This window comes from Pinus tabuliformis, chromosome 2_2 (genome assembly GCF_031772625.1).
Source record: "Pinus tabuliformis cultivar Carrire ecotype Pingquan chromosome 2_2, CPIR1, whole genome shotgun sequence".
NCBI classification, from domain to species: domain Eukaryota; kingdom Viridiplantae; phylum Streptophyta; class Pinopsida; order Pinales; family Pinaceae; genus Pinus; species Pinus tabuliformis.
Window position 1 is genome coordinate 13,631,900 of NC_142300.1, and position 17,427 is coordinate 13,649,326.

A 17,427-nucleotide genomic window follows, 5' to 3' on the forward strand; every position below is an offset into this window, starting at 1 on the left:
AATATATGTTTAAACGGGAGGAACGAGGTGTGTTGGATACCTACCATACCCCGATGCCGATTACCAAGTTTAAACACCTCGACCACTCAATCCTCCCGATCGACCATCAAAATGACATAAAGTATAAAGTATTAAACCAACTTTCGTTATAAGCTTTGATCGCATCGGAGGTTTCATGTGTGACAAGTTTAACGAACCCCCGAGGACCTCCTTTCCCCGATCGCCGATGTGCGGTGGTTAAAAAGGACTTAAAGCATTAAGCTTAGTTTTCATATGACTTGTTTTTAAGTTTTAAAGCTTTCCATCTGACGTGTGAGTGAAATGAATAAGAATGAGTTAAAATGTAATATGAAGTAAAGTAGGAGTGAAGGTAGGGTAGGGGTATTTAATATTAAAATTAATATTTTATAATAATAAATTTTATATTAATTAATTTAATTAATATTAAAATTTAATTAAGTTAATTAAATTAAAATTTAATTATTATTTAGATTAATTAGTTTATAAATAGTTAATTATATTTTAATTAGTTAGATTTATATTAATTAATGACAGTTTATTAAATAATTAGTTTAGTTTATAATTAACAATTAAATTAGAATTAATTATTAGATAACTAGAAATTCTAATTTAGGATTAAATTGTTAATTTAAAATTCTGATTTTTAGCCTAGCAATAGAATTTCCAGATTTATGTCAGATTTGATCCATCAACTTTGCAAGCTCATAGATTGAGTTTTACTTGGCCAAATGAGGCCCAGGAAGGCTCATTGGAAAGATAAAATCAAGGAGAACATTTTTGAGGAGTCTTCACTAACAGATTGGGTCATTTATTGGGTCAAAAATCATGCATAAGATCAAGCTCTGAATTTCTAAAACAAAATCAATTTTCTGAGTTATTTTCTGCATTTTCATTTGTCTAAGCCTCTTCTAATTGCAGATCCACTCGTCAATGATATCCTTCGCCAATCAAACCATCCCAAGCATCAATAGAAAGCTTACACTTTATTTTCAATTATTTATTTAATTGTATTTGATTGGATTTGTTTTAAATGACAGCAATAACATTTTGATTTTATTGTTGCATTTTAACTTATTTTGATTTCTTCTTACAACAAAACAGGGGAAGAAATATGGAGAAAAGGATCTCAGCCAATGAGAATGCTCCAGCAATTGAAGATTAGAATTTTGGAGCAAATAAAATGGAATTTGGCAGATTTCTCTTCAACAAAATTTCCTCTCAAGAATTCCTTTGCAAATATTATAAATAATAGATTGCAAAATGTAATAAAGGGGGCTGCTCTCCTCTGCAATTCTAGAATTCTAAAAGCACTACTGTAATAGGAATTTAGAGTTGTAGGAGAGAGGAGAGAAAATCTCAGATCTGGGGATTATTGAGGATTTTCCCTTTGTATCTTAAATTATACATGAAGGGCAAAGTTTTGCACTATTGTGGCTTTAGCTTTGAAAGTAGAAGTTCAAGAAATGTAAAGAGCTGTTGGAGACCAGGGACAGGGAGATGGATGCAATAAATTGGTATTTCTAATACCACCATTTCAAATATCAGTTTTATTTTATGGTAACAGGAATGTGTCGTTTTATTCATGTTTTTCACTATTGTCAATATGGGTAATTTGTCTCAATGTTGTTATTATGTATCTCTGTTTTTATGAATTAATTTCTTATTTTTGAGTAACTACTTACTCAGAAATATGTCTTATAAAACTGATTTATTGAATGGTAATGTGTTGTGAACTATTTCCACATATCATTATTCAATTATTGGATTTACTGATTTGATAATTAATATCATTTTTGTGAACTACTTCCTGAATGTTTTTGGTTTATTATTTCAGTTAAGAGGTCTCAATAGGATGTATTTTGGTAACCATAATATCAGTTAATTGAACTACTTCATTAAATTGATATTCCTTGTAAACAAGACATATTTAAATCCCGATACTTTAATTATTTTGCTCTTAGTTGGGTTAGATCTATATCTGCCTAATTAAGATAGGATTTAGATTAGTTTCTTTTGCTTGCATCATAGAATAAGCTTGCATTTAGAGTAATTTCTACATTCTTTTAAGTCCTCTTCTCAAAGAGGCAAAACATTAGTTGTGGCTTAGCTGAACCCAAATCAGCTTAAGGGTCATTCTCTTGCGTGATCAGCAAGAAGAAGTGATCTGATATCCCTGTCTATTGGTAGTTAAAGATACATCATAAGCCAATAGCGATAGGGAAAAGGCAAGTGGACCTAGTTAAACCAGTTGAAGCCACCACACCAAACGGAAAATGAGCTGCTTTAAGGTTCGGACCGGGTGGTTATCCCCCATTGTTGTTGCAGTGATTTTCGAGGCATCAACATTTTTGGCGCTAAAAGGAGGGCCTGAGACTTTTTGTCTGTTGGAGTCTTTTCAATTTTAATATTTTATTTATTGTGATGGCTCCTCTTAAACTTCCAATTTGGAGTTGTATCCATGGACGTGCATCTTCCAATACTCCATCCGAAGTGGTAAGACTCTTGTCTCAGGTAAAGTTTAATGGTAAGAGAAATTCTTCTGCTTTTAATCATGTCCTTCAATTTATTCAAAACATTTCAAATTATGATTTTCAAGGAATTGATGAAAGCATCTTATGCAAAATTTTTACTCTCACATTTGCGGCAAAAGCCAGAAACTGGTGTAGAACTCTTCCGGTTGCCTCAATCCACAGCTGGGATTAATTTATTACAATTTTCATTTCTAAATTTGACGGCTACGATTATGAACAGGTATGTGATGAAATTGAATATCTACGAAGATTTGAAAATGAGTCCGTTAATGATTTTAATATTCGATTTCATTTGAATTGTTTAAGATTTAAAGATGAAGATAAACCTACGGAAGAAGAATCACTAGATTGGCTTGAATATATTTGTTCTCTTCCTCGCATTCCCAATCCATATGAAATTATTTCAAGTTTTGTTTCATCCCCTTCTAACATAAACGGGAATTCCAATTTGGATGTGCAAATAAATTGTGATGAAGTGGTTTCACAAAGCTTGAAAAATATTTCTATTCAAATGTAAGAAGACAACAACAACAATTTTGGAGAAATCGTTGCCTTGAAATCTGAAAGCTACTCTACAGTGAATTCAGAAAATCAGATTGCAAATTAGCAGCTACAAGTAGCAATCAAAGTAAATAATAAAATGCAGACTGCTGTACAAATTTTTGAATTTTTCCATGATGAGCAAAGGTCGAAATCAGAGCAGAAAAATAGCCTTCTTCAAGAAAGCATGAGCATGCAAAGGAATGATCTGCAATCTAAAATTTACAATGAGCATAATGCACAAGAATTCTCAAATAGAGACACTTTTAAATGCATTGTTTCATGTTGACATTTTTCCCTTTATCCTGATATTCTTAATGATGGTAATTTTTCCCCTCTTGGTATTAATGATTTTGCAAAAATTAAAGAGGATGATTTTAATGAATTACCAATAAATTTTTATTAAGATAAAGAAATAATAATTGATCATTCTTTTGCCACTAATGAACATGAAATTTTTGTTCCTCCTTGTTTTGGTATATTAGATGAGATCGAAGGGAATTCCAGACAATCTTGTGAAGTCGTTTATGATGATTACTCTGACATTGAGGATGTTGATTTCTATCCTCATGATAAAATTCAAATAACATCTAAGAATGAGGAACACTTCAATTTAGAAATTATTCCAACCCATCCTCATTTTAGAGTAGCAAATTATCTTCATGATTTCACCATTCGAGAAAACATTCCAATTTACGATTCATATCATGATCAAACTCTCATTCCTACACATAATCATAATTCGTTTTCTAGTTCACAAGTTGGAATTCGAAATTACTCAAATTCCATAATTCTGGCCAATCCTTGTGAAAAAGAAATCATTCCAAAACGATCACAATTGTGTTGTAACATTAGTTGTAAAAATAGTGATTTCATTTTATTTTTATTTCCTCATTTATTTTGTATAAAATCAGATTTATTATCAGATTTTTTTTTTCATAATTTTAACACTTTATGCTGTCATATTGAGCACTTTATTATCAAACACTCAATTGATGAATTGCCTTATCGGGAAATTGAAGTTTCATATTATAACCATGAACATCAAGAGCTGTTAACATGTCAATGTCAATTGATGTTCATTTCTTATCAAAATCTTCTATCTTCTCAAAGGCAATATCAACAAGAGAATGTATTTTTACAATCTGGTCAGCAATCCAATTTAATTAATAATTTTCCATTTTATTTGAAAGACTTCCATCCATTTTTCATTAACCCATTTGAAAAATATTTGGAAAGTTTTCCTTCATGGAATATTGTCAATAATTTAATATTTGTACATAACATTAACAATTTTTTTCAGGCCTTTGAATCTAAAAATTCATCTTCACAATCTGGCCTGTTATCTCTTCCTTTGAACATTTCCCAATTATTAACAGAAATCCATCTAGATTTCTATGATTTAATTGGTATTCAATTGGAAATAAAATTTCAAGAGAAAGAGATTTTAATTAAGTTGCTAGCAATAACTATACATTCTGATTTCATATTTATTTTCCTTAGTTTAGTTAGATTTGTATTTCTATTACTAACATTTGAACTGTACATATATGCCGGAATAAAAATGAGAGAATGGTTACACTGGAAATATGACTATACCTAGTCATTTTCATGTATATGGTTAGAATAGGAGTAAAATTAGTTTAGTTAGTTTGTTTTATGTAGTTAATTTATTTTTAATAGTTTTGTAGATTACAAAATAAAACAAAGCAATCAGCCATTTTCATACATGTTCAGTGAAAACATTTTCTCCTTATCATAAAGTTTTAATTATTGTTTTTTTTTTTTTTTAATTTCTTATAGCAATACCTCTACTCTGCCTATTTTGAATAATCTCTTGATTAAATTCAATTAAGGTTTCACTTGGCATCGATCGCCTCAAAGCCACTTTTCTTTATTTTGAGATTTCCTTCTAAGATTTTCTTTTGAAATTTATATGGTAAGGATTTGAGAATATAAAAGTTTCATGATCCCATTATCCCATGAAATGTATGACTATCTATGATAAACTTAATTCTAATTCAATCATTATTAGTCAATCTAACCTTTCACGGTAATCATATGAAATTCATATTATCCTCCTTGAAATTTTCTAAGGATGTCCATTCGGCTGTGTGCAGACATTCAAATCTGTGTTGATATTTTTCCACAATTTGTGGTTTTATCCCACATGGACCTTTAAGTTTATTATTTGGTGTTGCAATATGCATCATATTCATTTACTAAAGGTATTATTGAACAGTCGCTATAACAATACAGATTCTTCTCAAGTTATTCAGAATAAGCAGAGGTAATAAATTGTTGTTTCAATTCAAAAGGGAAACCTATTTTTATATTTATTTCTGGTAAAAGTTTATATGTCCTGAACATGAATAAAAAGATTTTATTTAGGCTGATTACACACTTAGATTTAGAATAAATGATGAGATGATTTTGAACAAAGTCAAAATTTTGATAAATCGAAGGAAGAATTTGAAGATTCATAAGGTAAAATCTACAGACAAATTCCTTCCAGGTACGCATTTACAAGTTTATTCTCATCTATTATTAGTTCATCTTTTCCTTAATTTATTTTTTAATCTGTTCTGTTTTATTTGCAGGTTTTCATTTTGTTTTCAAAACTTGAAGTAAGCAGCAAACCTATTTCAAATTTGCAACAGGTTCAGGGAAATTTTATTTCTGGTTCATTAGAATTTAAGCATTTTTGTAGCTTTTCTTTCATTCATTAGAAAACCCAAGTGAAATTTAAAACATTATCGTAAGATTCATGTCTGAAATGTTTCAACCTGATTTTCATATTGCTAATAAAAGATCTCCGATGTATTACCTCGCTCATATGTCATATCGGAGGTTTGCAAGTGAAGTATACTTCCATTATCATGAATTGTCGATTTCCGATAAATGACTTTACCGATATTGCGACGACCACATAATTTCAGACCCAATATGAAATTCAAATCAAATTCATAAAAATATCGTGTCCGCTCAATCACAATAATGGTAGGAGTGGAACTTTAAAAGGGTCGATGTCTCGGATCCGATATGTTATTGAAATCCCATCATAAAAAGTTATCGGGTCCGCTCTTCATCGCATATCGGCATCGCAAGAAATATATTATGTTACATCAGATGCTTAAGTTTGCCAATCACCGATTAGTTATGATATCCATCGCATCGCCCATATTGCAATCACTTCATCACATTTTTATGGCCATATCACTATTCCAAATTTTCAATGCGCAATGTGCAATGTGCAAAATACAAATCGCGAGATGCGATGTGCGATATAAGAATTGCAGCATGACTATCCCTGATTCGCAATATAACAGCTCTTCAATAGTGTGATGACTACATCTCATTGCACATATTTTCTTCGCATGATCTCATATCTGCAATTTGATATTTCAGCCACTGATGCAATAGCTTCCAATGCATGCTTTTGAGCCATTAACATTTAATCGATATATGGCATAGCAACAAAAGTGAAGTCTTGCAAATTAAACTTGAAGCATGGTGAAGAAACATGTTATGCGAATCATCCGATACGGCGATGTGTTATTTTAAAAGCGAGCTTGGGTAACCACTATGGGAAAAAAGCAATTGATGACAAATTTGCAGCATACAAAAATTATTTCAATTTCTCATGCATTTTAGTTTTAAATATAAAATTCCATAATTAAAAATGAAATTCAAGACCTCTCTATCTTCATATTTAAATTTTATTATCTTGGATTTGGTCTGGATTCTGGACAATTTATAAAATCATAGAGTTTATATGAAACTTATGATATTTTGAGAAACAATTATTATCACAAAATTACATTCTCATTTCTGATGCATTTGTTTTCCCTTGAACACTAAGCATTCCATTTTTACATTTTACTGCTTGCTTTAGTTTAAATAAAATAAATAATGATTTTGGGTTATAGGATTTTTGTTAGTTTGAATTCTTCATGTTTTTAATTGTTAATTAAAATGAGTTAGCTAGTTTGGAGAAATTGATACCTTTTAGGTAAGGTCAAAAGCAATTATCCAATGGTAAGATTCGTGTACCCACTTTCATTAATTTCCATTTCTTTGCTTTAGTTTCAGTTTTGTTTTTCTGATATAAAAATATGTTTTGCAGCGCTTCATAAAAGCTTCCAATCCTCCGCCAGATCATATTTTCAAAGTCCATACTCTTCTCCTGGCTTAATTTCAAGAAGCAGCGATAGTCTTCATCAAAATAGCTACACTAGGGAATTTCTAAACCTTTAGTTTGTTTCTTTGAGCATTTCTGTTATTAAAAAATCATCAAGATGATGCTTTGAAACAAGAAGATTGATATGAGACAGAAAGTTTTCATTGGGGTTGAGTTTTATCATCACTGCTATCCAAAAAGCCTAAAACACTTACAACCCTGCAAAGTATGATTTTTCTAAAATCTCGACATAAGAAAGAACGATTACATGATTATTTTCTTGTTCTTCATATTGTTGAGACATTGGTATAAACATTCTTGTTGGAGTTTATCTTTCGAAACTTGGATTTTCCTTCATTTTTCAAATTTCTTCATCTTCATTTTTGTTTGCTCATTTCTTTTTCATTTTAGCATAATAATTTTTTTTTTCCTTTAGTTTTCAATTTTGATTTTGATAACTTTGCCATGATTTATATGGAAGGCCTTCTTGTTACCTAACTATGGTCAGCATACATGGAGAAAAATTGTTAATAGCCACCTATTAGCTATTTCTTAAATCTCTTAGTAAAGTTTCATTTTCTTATTATAAAGGTAGACATATTTAAGGAAGAGATTACCATTCAAGAGAAGTTGGCAAAGTATCATAAAATCTAGAAAATTTCTTTTTCATCGAAATTGTAATCATTTTGAGATTTCAAAATTTTATTAGGATCTTTCAAAGTTCTATTATCAGTCAAGAAAAGTTATTTTTAACCAAGTAAAGACATTTTACAGCAAAGCACCATTAACTCTGAAATTGTCATTCTTAACTCTTAAGGAGTCAATGATTCTCCCTGTCCCAAAGAGTCTTATTTTTCTAGAGTATAATCCAGACATATATTTAAACTTAAAAGATAAGAGGTCTCATCATGAGCCTGCTTACCATGATCATAGGCGAAAAATAGGCTGACATTACCAACACTGCTAAACAAACCAGGGTAATGGCTTATGATTGCCAACAATTATAAGACAAGGGGTCTCATCATGTGCTAGCTTGTTCAGTCCAATTATAACCAGTGAATAGCATTGTCAGCTATCTGGCCACCAAACCAGGACAATGGCTTTTAAGATTTATAACAAAAATAGAAAAAAAAACGTATAAAAAAAAAAAAAAAAAAACATATATATATGGATTTATCTCTAGGTCAATAATTTTTAAAGAAATGGGATTCTGAATCATTGATGATTAAAAGGTAACCCTGTCGAGACTATAGATGTTTGTTGGCAGCAGTGGCTCTACCTGTAACAAACGAGTATATTTTAAAAGCTAAGCTATAAAGTGGCCCCTGCTTTATCTCTACAACTAATTAAAGAATGATATAAAGTTTTGAAATATTTTAATTTATGAGGAATTTTAAGAAAATTTATAAGTTAGATGATTTTGGTTTTTATTCAGAATAATAAACCTAGTCAAACATTCCAAAAAATTAATTTTCTCTTCTTTAATTATTTTTACTTTAATTTTAGGAAAATCTCATATCAAACAGAGATAACTGGTTCTTCTCCTGTGTGTCGCCATTGTTGTGGTAAAAACACACCCCCCCCATTATTGATGTGTTTACTTCAAATAATGGGAACCCTTCCTATAAAATTTTGGCTAAACACCTTTTTGGATTTTTATTTAATTGATTGCCCTACACTTTTGTTAATTTTTCATTTTCTTTGGATTCTTGTTTGGATTGCTTTGTTAAAATCGATTTTTTATAAGCTTCCCATTGACGCTTGTTTCGCCTCATTTGGTCAACTGGTTTGAAAATGGCACTCCTTTGAAAGTCTGATCATTTATCTAGTCTGGGTTAAAAATGCTATTTTTATTATTTTTATTTTCGGAGTGGCTGTAGTTTAGATAATAAATAACTAACTTCATTAAAATAAAACCAACATAAAAAATTGATGTTCAATATTAAATTTTAAATTAATTAATATTAAATATAATTAATTTAATTAAATTAAAATTTAAAACATATATATATATATATATATATATATATATATATATATATATATAATTTAAAATATATATATATAATATATAAAATAATTTTGATCGCATCGGGGGATCGGGTCGGAATTTTTGATCGGACATAGTTTAAACAACCCCGATACCTACCATACCCCGATGCTGATTACCAACACACCTCAACCACTCAATCCTCGCCATCATTAAATGACATAAAGTATTAAACCAACTTTCGTTATAAGCTTTGATCGCATCGGAGGTTTCATGTGTGACAAGTTTAACGAAACCCCGAGGACCTCCTTTCCTCGATCGCCGATGTGCGATGGTTAAAAAGGACTTAAAGCATTAAGCTTAGTTTTCATATGACTTTTTTTTAAGTTTTAAAGCTTTCCATCCGACGTGTGAGTGAAATGAATAAGAATGAGTTAAAATGTAATATGAAGTAAAGTAGGAGTGAAGGTAGGGTAGGGGTATTTCATATTAAAATTAATATTTTATAATAATAAATTTTATATTAATTAATTTAATTAATATTAAAATTTAATTAAGTTAATTAAATTAAAATTTAATTATTATTTAGATTAATTAGTTTATAAATAGTTAATTATATTTTAATTAGTTAGATTTATATTAATTAATGATAGTTTATTAAATAATTAGTTTAGTTTATAATTAACAATTAAATTAGAATTAATTATTAGATAACTAGAAATTCTAATTTAGGATTAAATTTTTAATTTAAAATTCTGATTTTTAGCCCAGCAACAGAATTTCCAAATTTATGCCAGACTTGATCCATCAACTTTGGAAGCTCATAGATTGAGTTTTACTTGGCCAAATGAGGCCCAAGACGGCTCATTAGAAAGATAAAATCAAGGAGAACATTTTTGAGGAGGTTTCGCTAACAGATTTTGTCATTTATTGGGTCAAAAATCATGCAGAAGATCAAGCTCTGAATTTCTAAAACAAAATCAATTTTTTGAGTTATTTTCTGCATTTTCATTTGTCTAAGCCTCTTCTAATTGCAGATCCATTCGTCAATGATATCCTTCACCAATCAAACCATCCCAAGCATCAATATAAATCTTAAACTTTATTTTCAATTATTTATTTAATTGTATTTGATTGGATTTGTTTTAAATGCCGGCAATAACATTTTGATTTTATTGTTGCATTTTAATTTATTTTGATTTCTTCTTACAGGAAAATAGGGGAAGAAATATGGAGAAAAGGATCTCAGTCAATGAGAATGCTCCAAAAATTGAAGATTAGAATTTTGGAGCAAATAAAATGGAATTTGGCAGATTTCCTTTGCAAATATTATAAATAATAGATTGCAGAATGTAATAAAGGGGGCTGCTCTCCTCTGCAATTCTAGACTTCTAAAAGCACTACTGTAATAAGCATTTAGAGTTGTAGGAGAGAGGAGATAAAATCTTAGATCTGGGGATTATTGAGGATTTTCCGTTTGTATCTTGAATTATACATGAAGGGAAAAGTTTTGCACTATTGTGGCTTTAGCTTTGAATGTAGAAGTTCAAGAAATGTAAAGAGTTGTTCGAGACCAGGGACAGAGAGATGGATGCAATAAATTGGTATTTCTAATACTACTGTTTCAAATATTAGTTTTATTTTTATGGTAACAGAAATGTGTCATTTTATTCATGTTTGTGCACAATTGTCAATATGGGTAATTTGTCTCAATGTTGTTATTATGTATCTCTGTTTTCATGAATTAATTTCTCATTTTTGAGTAACTACTTACTCAGAAATTTGTCTTATAAAACTGATTTATTGAATGGTAATGTGTTGTGAACTATTTCCACATATCATTATTCAATTATTGGATTTACTGATTTGATAATTAATATCATTTTTGTGAACTACTTCCTGAATGTTTTTGGTTTATTATTTCAGTTAAGAGGTCTCAATAGGATGTGTTTTGGTAACCATAATATCAGTTAATTGAACTACTTCATTAAATTGATATTCATTATAAAAAAGACATATTTAAATCCCAATACTTTAATTATCTTGCTCTTAGTTAGGTTAGATCTATATCTGCCTAATTAAGATAGGATTTATATTAGTTTCTTTTGCTTGCATCATAGAATAAGCTTGCATTTAGAGTAATTTCTACATTCTTTTAAGTCTTCTTCTCAAAGAGACAAAACTTTAGTTGTGGCTTGGTTGAACCCAAATCAGCTTAAGGGTCATTCTCTTGCCTGATCAGCAAGAATAAGTGATCTGATATCCCTATCTATTGGTAGTTAAAGATACATCATAAGCCAATAGCGATAGGGAAAATGTAACTGGACCTAGTTAAACCAGTCGGAGCCACCACACCAAACGGAAAAGGAGTCGCTTTAAGGTCCAGACCGGGTGGTTATCCCCCATTGTTGTTGCAGCGATTTTCAAGGCATCAACACCTCTCCAAAATTACACTTGTAGAATGATTAAGTATATCAATAATACAGTTGTGCAGAAATCATATTCCACTTTCTTTTTAGCGCATGCAACATGATACATGTAAATAAATATGTTCCAAAACCATATTTAGCATTATCTTTTGTAAAATGATATAAGTTACATAAAATCAATAGAAGTAACTAATTTACGTACATCTGAGTAGGGTTTTGCCTCATAGGAAAACATTTCACAAGTTGTATTCAGACTCACTGATACATGTGTTGCTACTAAAGAAAATAATATATACTGATAATTTTCTTTTAATATATTCATTTCTCATTCTTGTATAGGTTAAAGGAAACAACCTACGATGTAATTCTACTTAATTGAAATCAAACCTACCAATAAATTATGAAAAATAACAGTAGATATAACCTCTAACCGAAAACTAGTCTAAAGAATTTGACTTGGAGAGAATGATTTGCCTCTCTTTTGGTTCTCCCCCGTCCTAATATTTGTCTCTTCTTGTTGGGAAAAATACTAAGAGTTTTGGTGAATCAATATTTTAAAAACTCACAATAATAATTTTCTTTTTTGAAATATGTATAGAACTTTACTCAACCTAACTTGCTTATGTACGTGACTATTGTAAAAGAAATTGGCGTATGCTTAGTAAACTTGTAAAACAACTAATTCTTTATTTATTAATCTTAAATGAGAATGTAAGAGATTTATTAGGCATTCAATAAGTAGTAAGCAGGTGGAGTAAGAATAGAATAAACTATTACACATAAAAAACATACATGAGCACCAGGATTTAAGGTGGAAACCCAATGTGGGAGAAAATCATTGTTGGTGTCGTCTCAGTCTTCAAGCTTATTAAGATAAAAAACTTCTTACATTCTTGTACTAGTGAAGACTCGTGCTAGTATGCAGCCACCCACTTGCTGAAGACTACAACCTTCACTCGTTCTCCACCTCCTACTGGAAGGGAGATCCAACCCCCCAATCTGATTACCAACTACTAATGGTAGGAAGCTTCGAATTCCTCACACAAGGCTCCAACCCTCAACAACATCTATGCACCATGTTTCATAAATTTTCACACTCGATTCACATGCTTTAATACATCACAATTTGTAGATCAGCTGGAGCAAAAACCAACTTAATTCAAGCAGAACATTAAGATCACTGTAATGAGAACTCATAATAGAAATCAGAATACTACATCAACACACAGAATCAACTGAAACCCTCATCATTTATATGCCAACATGTATACGCGACATCACTTAAGGAAACCCCCATGTATACGTTCCTTTCTGTAGAGAAACTTGCGTACATATCTCAATATACTAAAAACTTGTAATTCTGAATTAGACACAGAGTTCACCAGAGCTATTCTGAAATGTTCTGTTATCTTACAAAACCCTCATACAGTTAGAAACATCCATAATATTTTCAACCAATCAACATGTAACCAAATTCAACTTCATCATTCAATCAGTTCTACTTCATACATTATCACTCAACCGAGATGAACACAAGGACATCATTGAGAAACAATAGAGATACAGTAGCATTGATAAGGTTGATTAGTCATTTATGAATAGAAACCATTCTTTTATGTATGCGACTTTGAAGAAATGAACTTGCTTGTATATTCGACTTAACTAAGACCAAATTGCGTATGTATCTGCAAAATTTGACCTAAAAGTGCACAACTCTTAAGAACTTCAAAAAGACCTAGATCATAATATTCAGAGATAATATTCATACATTGGAAATTCATTTAAGGTCTCATGATCTTGATCCATCATTGTATTCATTGGTGCATTATTATTTCAAATCTATGTGTCAACTATAGCCCTTACAATCCAAATATACTTTATATTGAAAAATACTTTCACATGCAAACTTAGAACTTTGATCTTCACCTCCTTATATAGTTAGAGCCTTAGCTAATACCATGAGTCAAAACTACACTAGTGTCAGTGGTAATCTTGGACGATATCAAGTAGCCGTTACTACGCTCAATATCGTGGGCTAATACCATGGTAAGGACCATTGGTATTCTTAAATAAGTGCATCAGTATGTATGCGACTTTGCTTATTTGTACCCACGTGTATATGCGGCTTGGTCTTGATGAACCCGCATATAGATATTCAAATATTCACCTTTATCAAACTTATGATTTTGATCGATAAACCTTTGTCCCATCATTCTGTTACTCTATTCCATCAATCTGCCACCTCTAAACTGACCTCTGGATTCATCTAGTTACCATATACTTGTTTTGTTACAAGTGAATTTCCATCAAGGACAACACATGCATCATAATGCCAACAATCTCCCCCTTTGGACTTGATGTCAACCATGTTGGTATCAATCACCTCAACCCGTAGAAACCTGTTAGATACATCAAATAGTCATTATTCAAACACCAAGATACTCTCCCCCTTTGTCATCAAGGGCAAAGGGCGGACCAAAGCTCCCCCTTTGGATTTGATTTGCACTATATTGTCCATGCTCCCCCTGAGCACATGCTAAATCTTTATAAAGAGTTTCAAATGAAGAACATGAATCTATAACCCAATGGAGTATGACCCTACTATCACCAAGGACTCATACTTACATCAATCGCCCAACCAAGTGGGGATACATATTTGACTCAACCACCCAACCAATTGGGATTACAATTTTTACACTACCACCCAACCAAGTGGGATTACATATTTGACATGACCTCAAAACTCCATACATGACTGAATATGACAATTATTACATGATAGGTCTCCATATGACATTTACATCAAATGATACATATGACATTAATAACTGAGACAAAAAGATTTTAATAGTAGCATAATTCAACAACCATAATGCCAACAATGCATTATATTTTGTATGGTTATTGCTCCCCTTGAGCCTATGCTACCTATTCATTGTCTACAAATCATTCATCAAAGGATCTTCATCATTCAGATAAATATCAATGATAAAAACATAACTCAATACCATATTAGCAGACTGTACCCATCAACACCAAACCAAGAAAAATCAAATCATAGATGTCAGTGGCATGTCAAAGGCTGATCTTGAGTCTGTTCCAATTTCTTTCTATCAGGTAAAAACATACATGATTGTCTACAAAGAAAATCACGTATATACGAGACTATACTTCATGAAACCCACCTAGAGAAAGCAACCTTCTGAAATTTTACTTGTATACTGAGCTACTAGATTAACAACAAAATGAGGCAAAGACAACTCCCAATTTATGTCTGAGATATTCAAATTCTTCTCTGGGAAGAGGTTTAGTAAATATATCAACAACTTTTTCTTTGGAGGGAACATACTCCAATTTAACCTTCTGCGCAAGCACTTGTTCTCGTAGAAAGTGATACTTAATTGGAATATTCTTGGTCTTGGAGTTCATAAAAGGATTTTTTGAGATACTAATAGCACTTGTATTGTCACATAGGATGGAGATGGGTGGAAAACATTTGATTTGTATATCTAGTAATGTTTACATTATCCAAAGAATTGATGTGCAACAAGATGCAGCAACCACATATTTTGCTTCCATTGTAGATATGGAAATGGAACTTTGTTTCTTGCTGAACCAAGATACCAATCGGGGCACCATGTAAAATGCACTTCGACTAGTGCTTTTCTGGTCATCGCCATTTCTAGCCCAATCTGCATCTTTGTATGCATGAAGGGTAATATCTGCATCTTTAGGATACCATAGACCAAAGTTTTGGGTTCCTTGGAGATATTTGAATATTCTTTTTACTGCATGAAGATGTGATTCCTTTGGATTGGCTTGGAAACATCAAACAATCTCAACTGCATGCATGATATCTAGTCTGGTACATATTAGATAAAGCAAATTTTGAATCATAGTCTTGTACTCTAGTTGGTTTACTATGGGAGAATCATCATTATAACTCAGGCTACATCTTGTGATCATGGGAGTACATATAGTTTTTCAATCTTCCATCCCATAATTCTTTAGAATCTGCTTGAGATATTTTGTTTGTGACAGAAAGATGCCATTTTTTGCTTGTTTCACTCGTTGACCAAGAAAATAGGTTAGTTCCCCAAGTAAGTACATTTCAAATTCTTGTTGCATAATAGAAGAAACATTTTGACTCATAGATTCTTCATTACTACCAAAAATGATATCCTCAACATAAACACCAATAATTAGCATTTTATCATCCTCAATTTTTGTGTATAATTTGTTGTTTGCGAATCCTTTTGTGAAACCTTGTTGTTGAAGATAATTTCAAGACGATAATACCATGCTCGCAGAACTTGTTTTAGCCCATATAATGCCATTTTAAGTTTGTATACAAGGTTTTCTTCATTCTCCAAAATGGATCCTTCTAGTTGTTCAATATATACTTCTTCTTCTAGATCTCCATTAAGGAAAGTAGATTTTACATCCATTTCATACACTTTGAAATGTTGAAAACTTGAAAATGCAAGAAGCACTCTTATGGCTTCAACTCTAGCTACTAGTGCAAATGTTTCTTCAAAGTCTATACCTTCTTGTTGAGCATAACCTTTGCAAACAAGTCTAGATTTGTTCCTAATGACCTATCCATTTTCATTAAACTTAATTTTTTATATCCATTTTGTCCCAATAACATTTTTATCATGAGGCCTTGGAACCAATTTCCAAGTATCATTCTTTTCAATTTGATCAAGTTCTTCATTCATGGTCTTAACCCAACATTCACCTTTACTAGCTTGATTTACATTTTTTGGTTGAATGGTGGATAATAAATCTAGATAACTAGGAGATCATACAAGGGTTCTTCTTGTTTGTACCCCAGATTCCTTTTCTCCTAGAATTTGAGTTTTTGGATGATTATTTTGAACATACCTAGATGGAGCCTTTTATTTTTCCAATGTGTCTTCTTCTACTACTTCATTAGTTTCTTTTTCTATATCATTGCAATTTGAAAAAATTCATCATCATCATCGTCTTTTGCTGATGTTACCTTTTTGGGATATGTGCATGCTTCATCAATCACAACATCAATGCATTCAACAAATTTTCGAAGTCTCTTATTGTGACATTTCTATCCTTTGCTTCGAGATGAGTAACCAAGAAGTATTCCTTCATCTGCTCTAGCTTCAAATTTACTAAGCTTTTCATCATTGTTTTTTATGAAACATTTGCGTCCAAAAACTCTAAAATTCTTTACAGTGGGAGGCTTACCATACCAAAGTTCATATGCACTTTTATCACTATTAACACAAACATGAGCCTTGTGGAGAATATTTACTGTGGTATGTGAAACTTCACCCCGAAATGTGTTAGGAATTCCAAACTCATCAAGCATAGCATGAGCCATTTGTTGAACTGTTCGATTCATTCTTTCTGCCATGCCATTTTTTTGAGGAGTTTTATCTACATAAAACTGTCTTTTTATGCCATGTTGTTCATAGATATAAGAGAATTCATCTGATATGTATTTTCTTCCTCAGTTAGATATGAAATATTTGATTTTTAGATCTAATTCATTTTCAACCAATGCTATGAAGACATCAAAATTTATCAAATGTTTCATATTTGTGCTTTAATAAACTGATCCAACACATTCTAGAAAAGTCATCAATGAATAAGATATAGTATTTGTTCTCCACAAGGTGACATTTTCCTTACTGGTCCATACAAATCAGTATGTATAAGTTCAAGAGGCTTACTTGTTGATCCTTCTTTGGAATT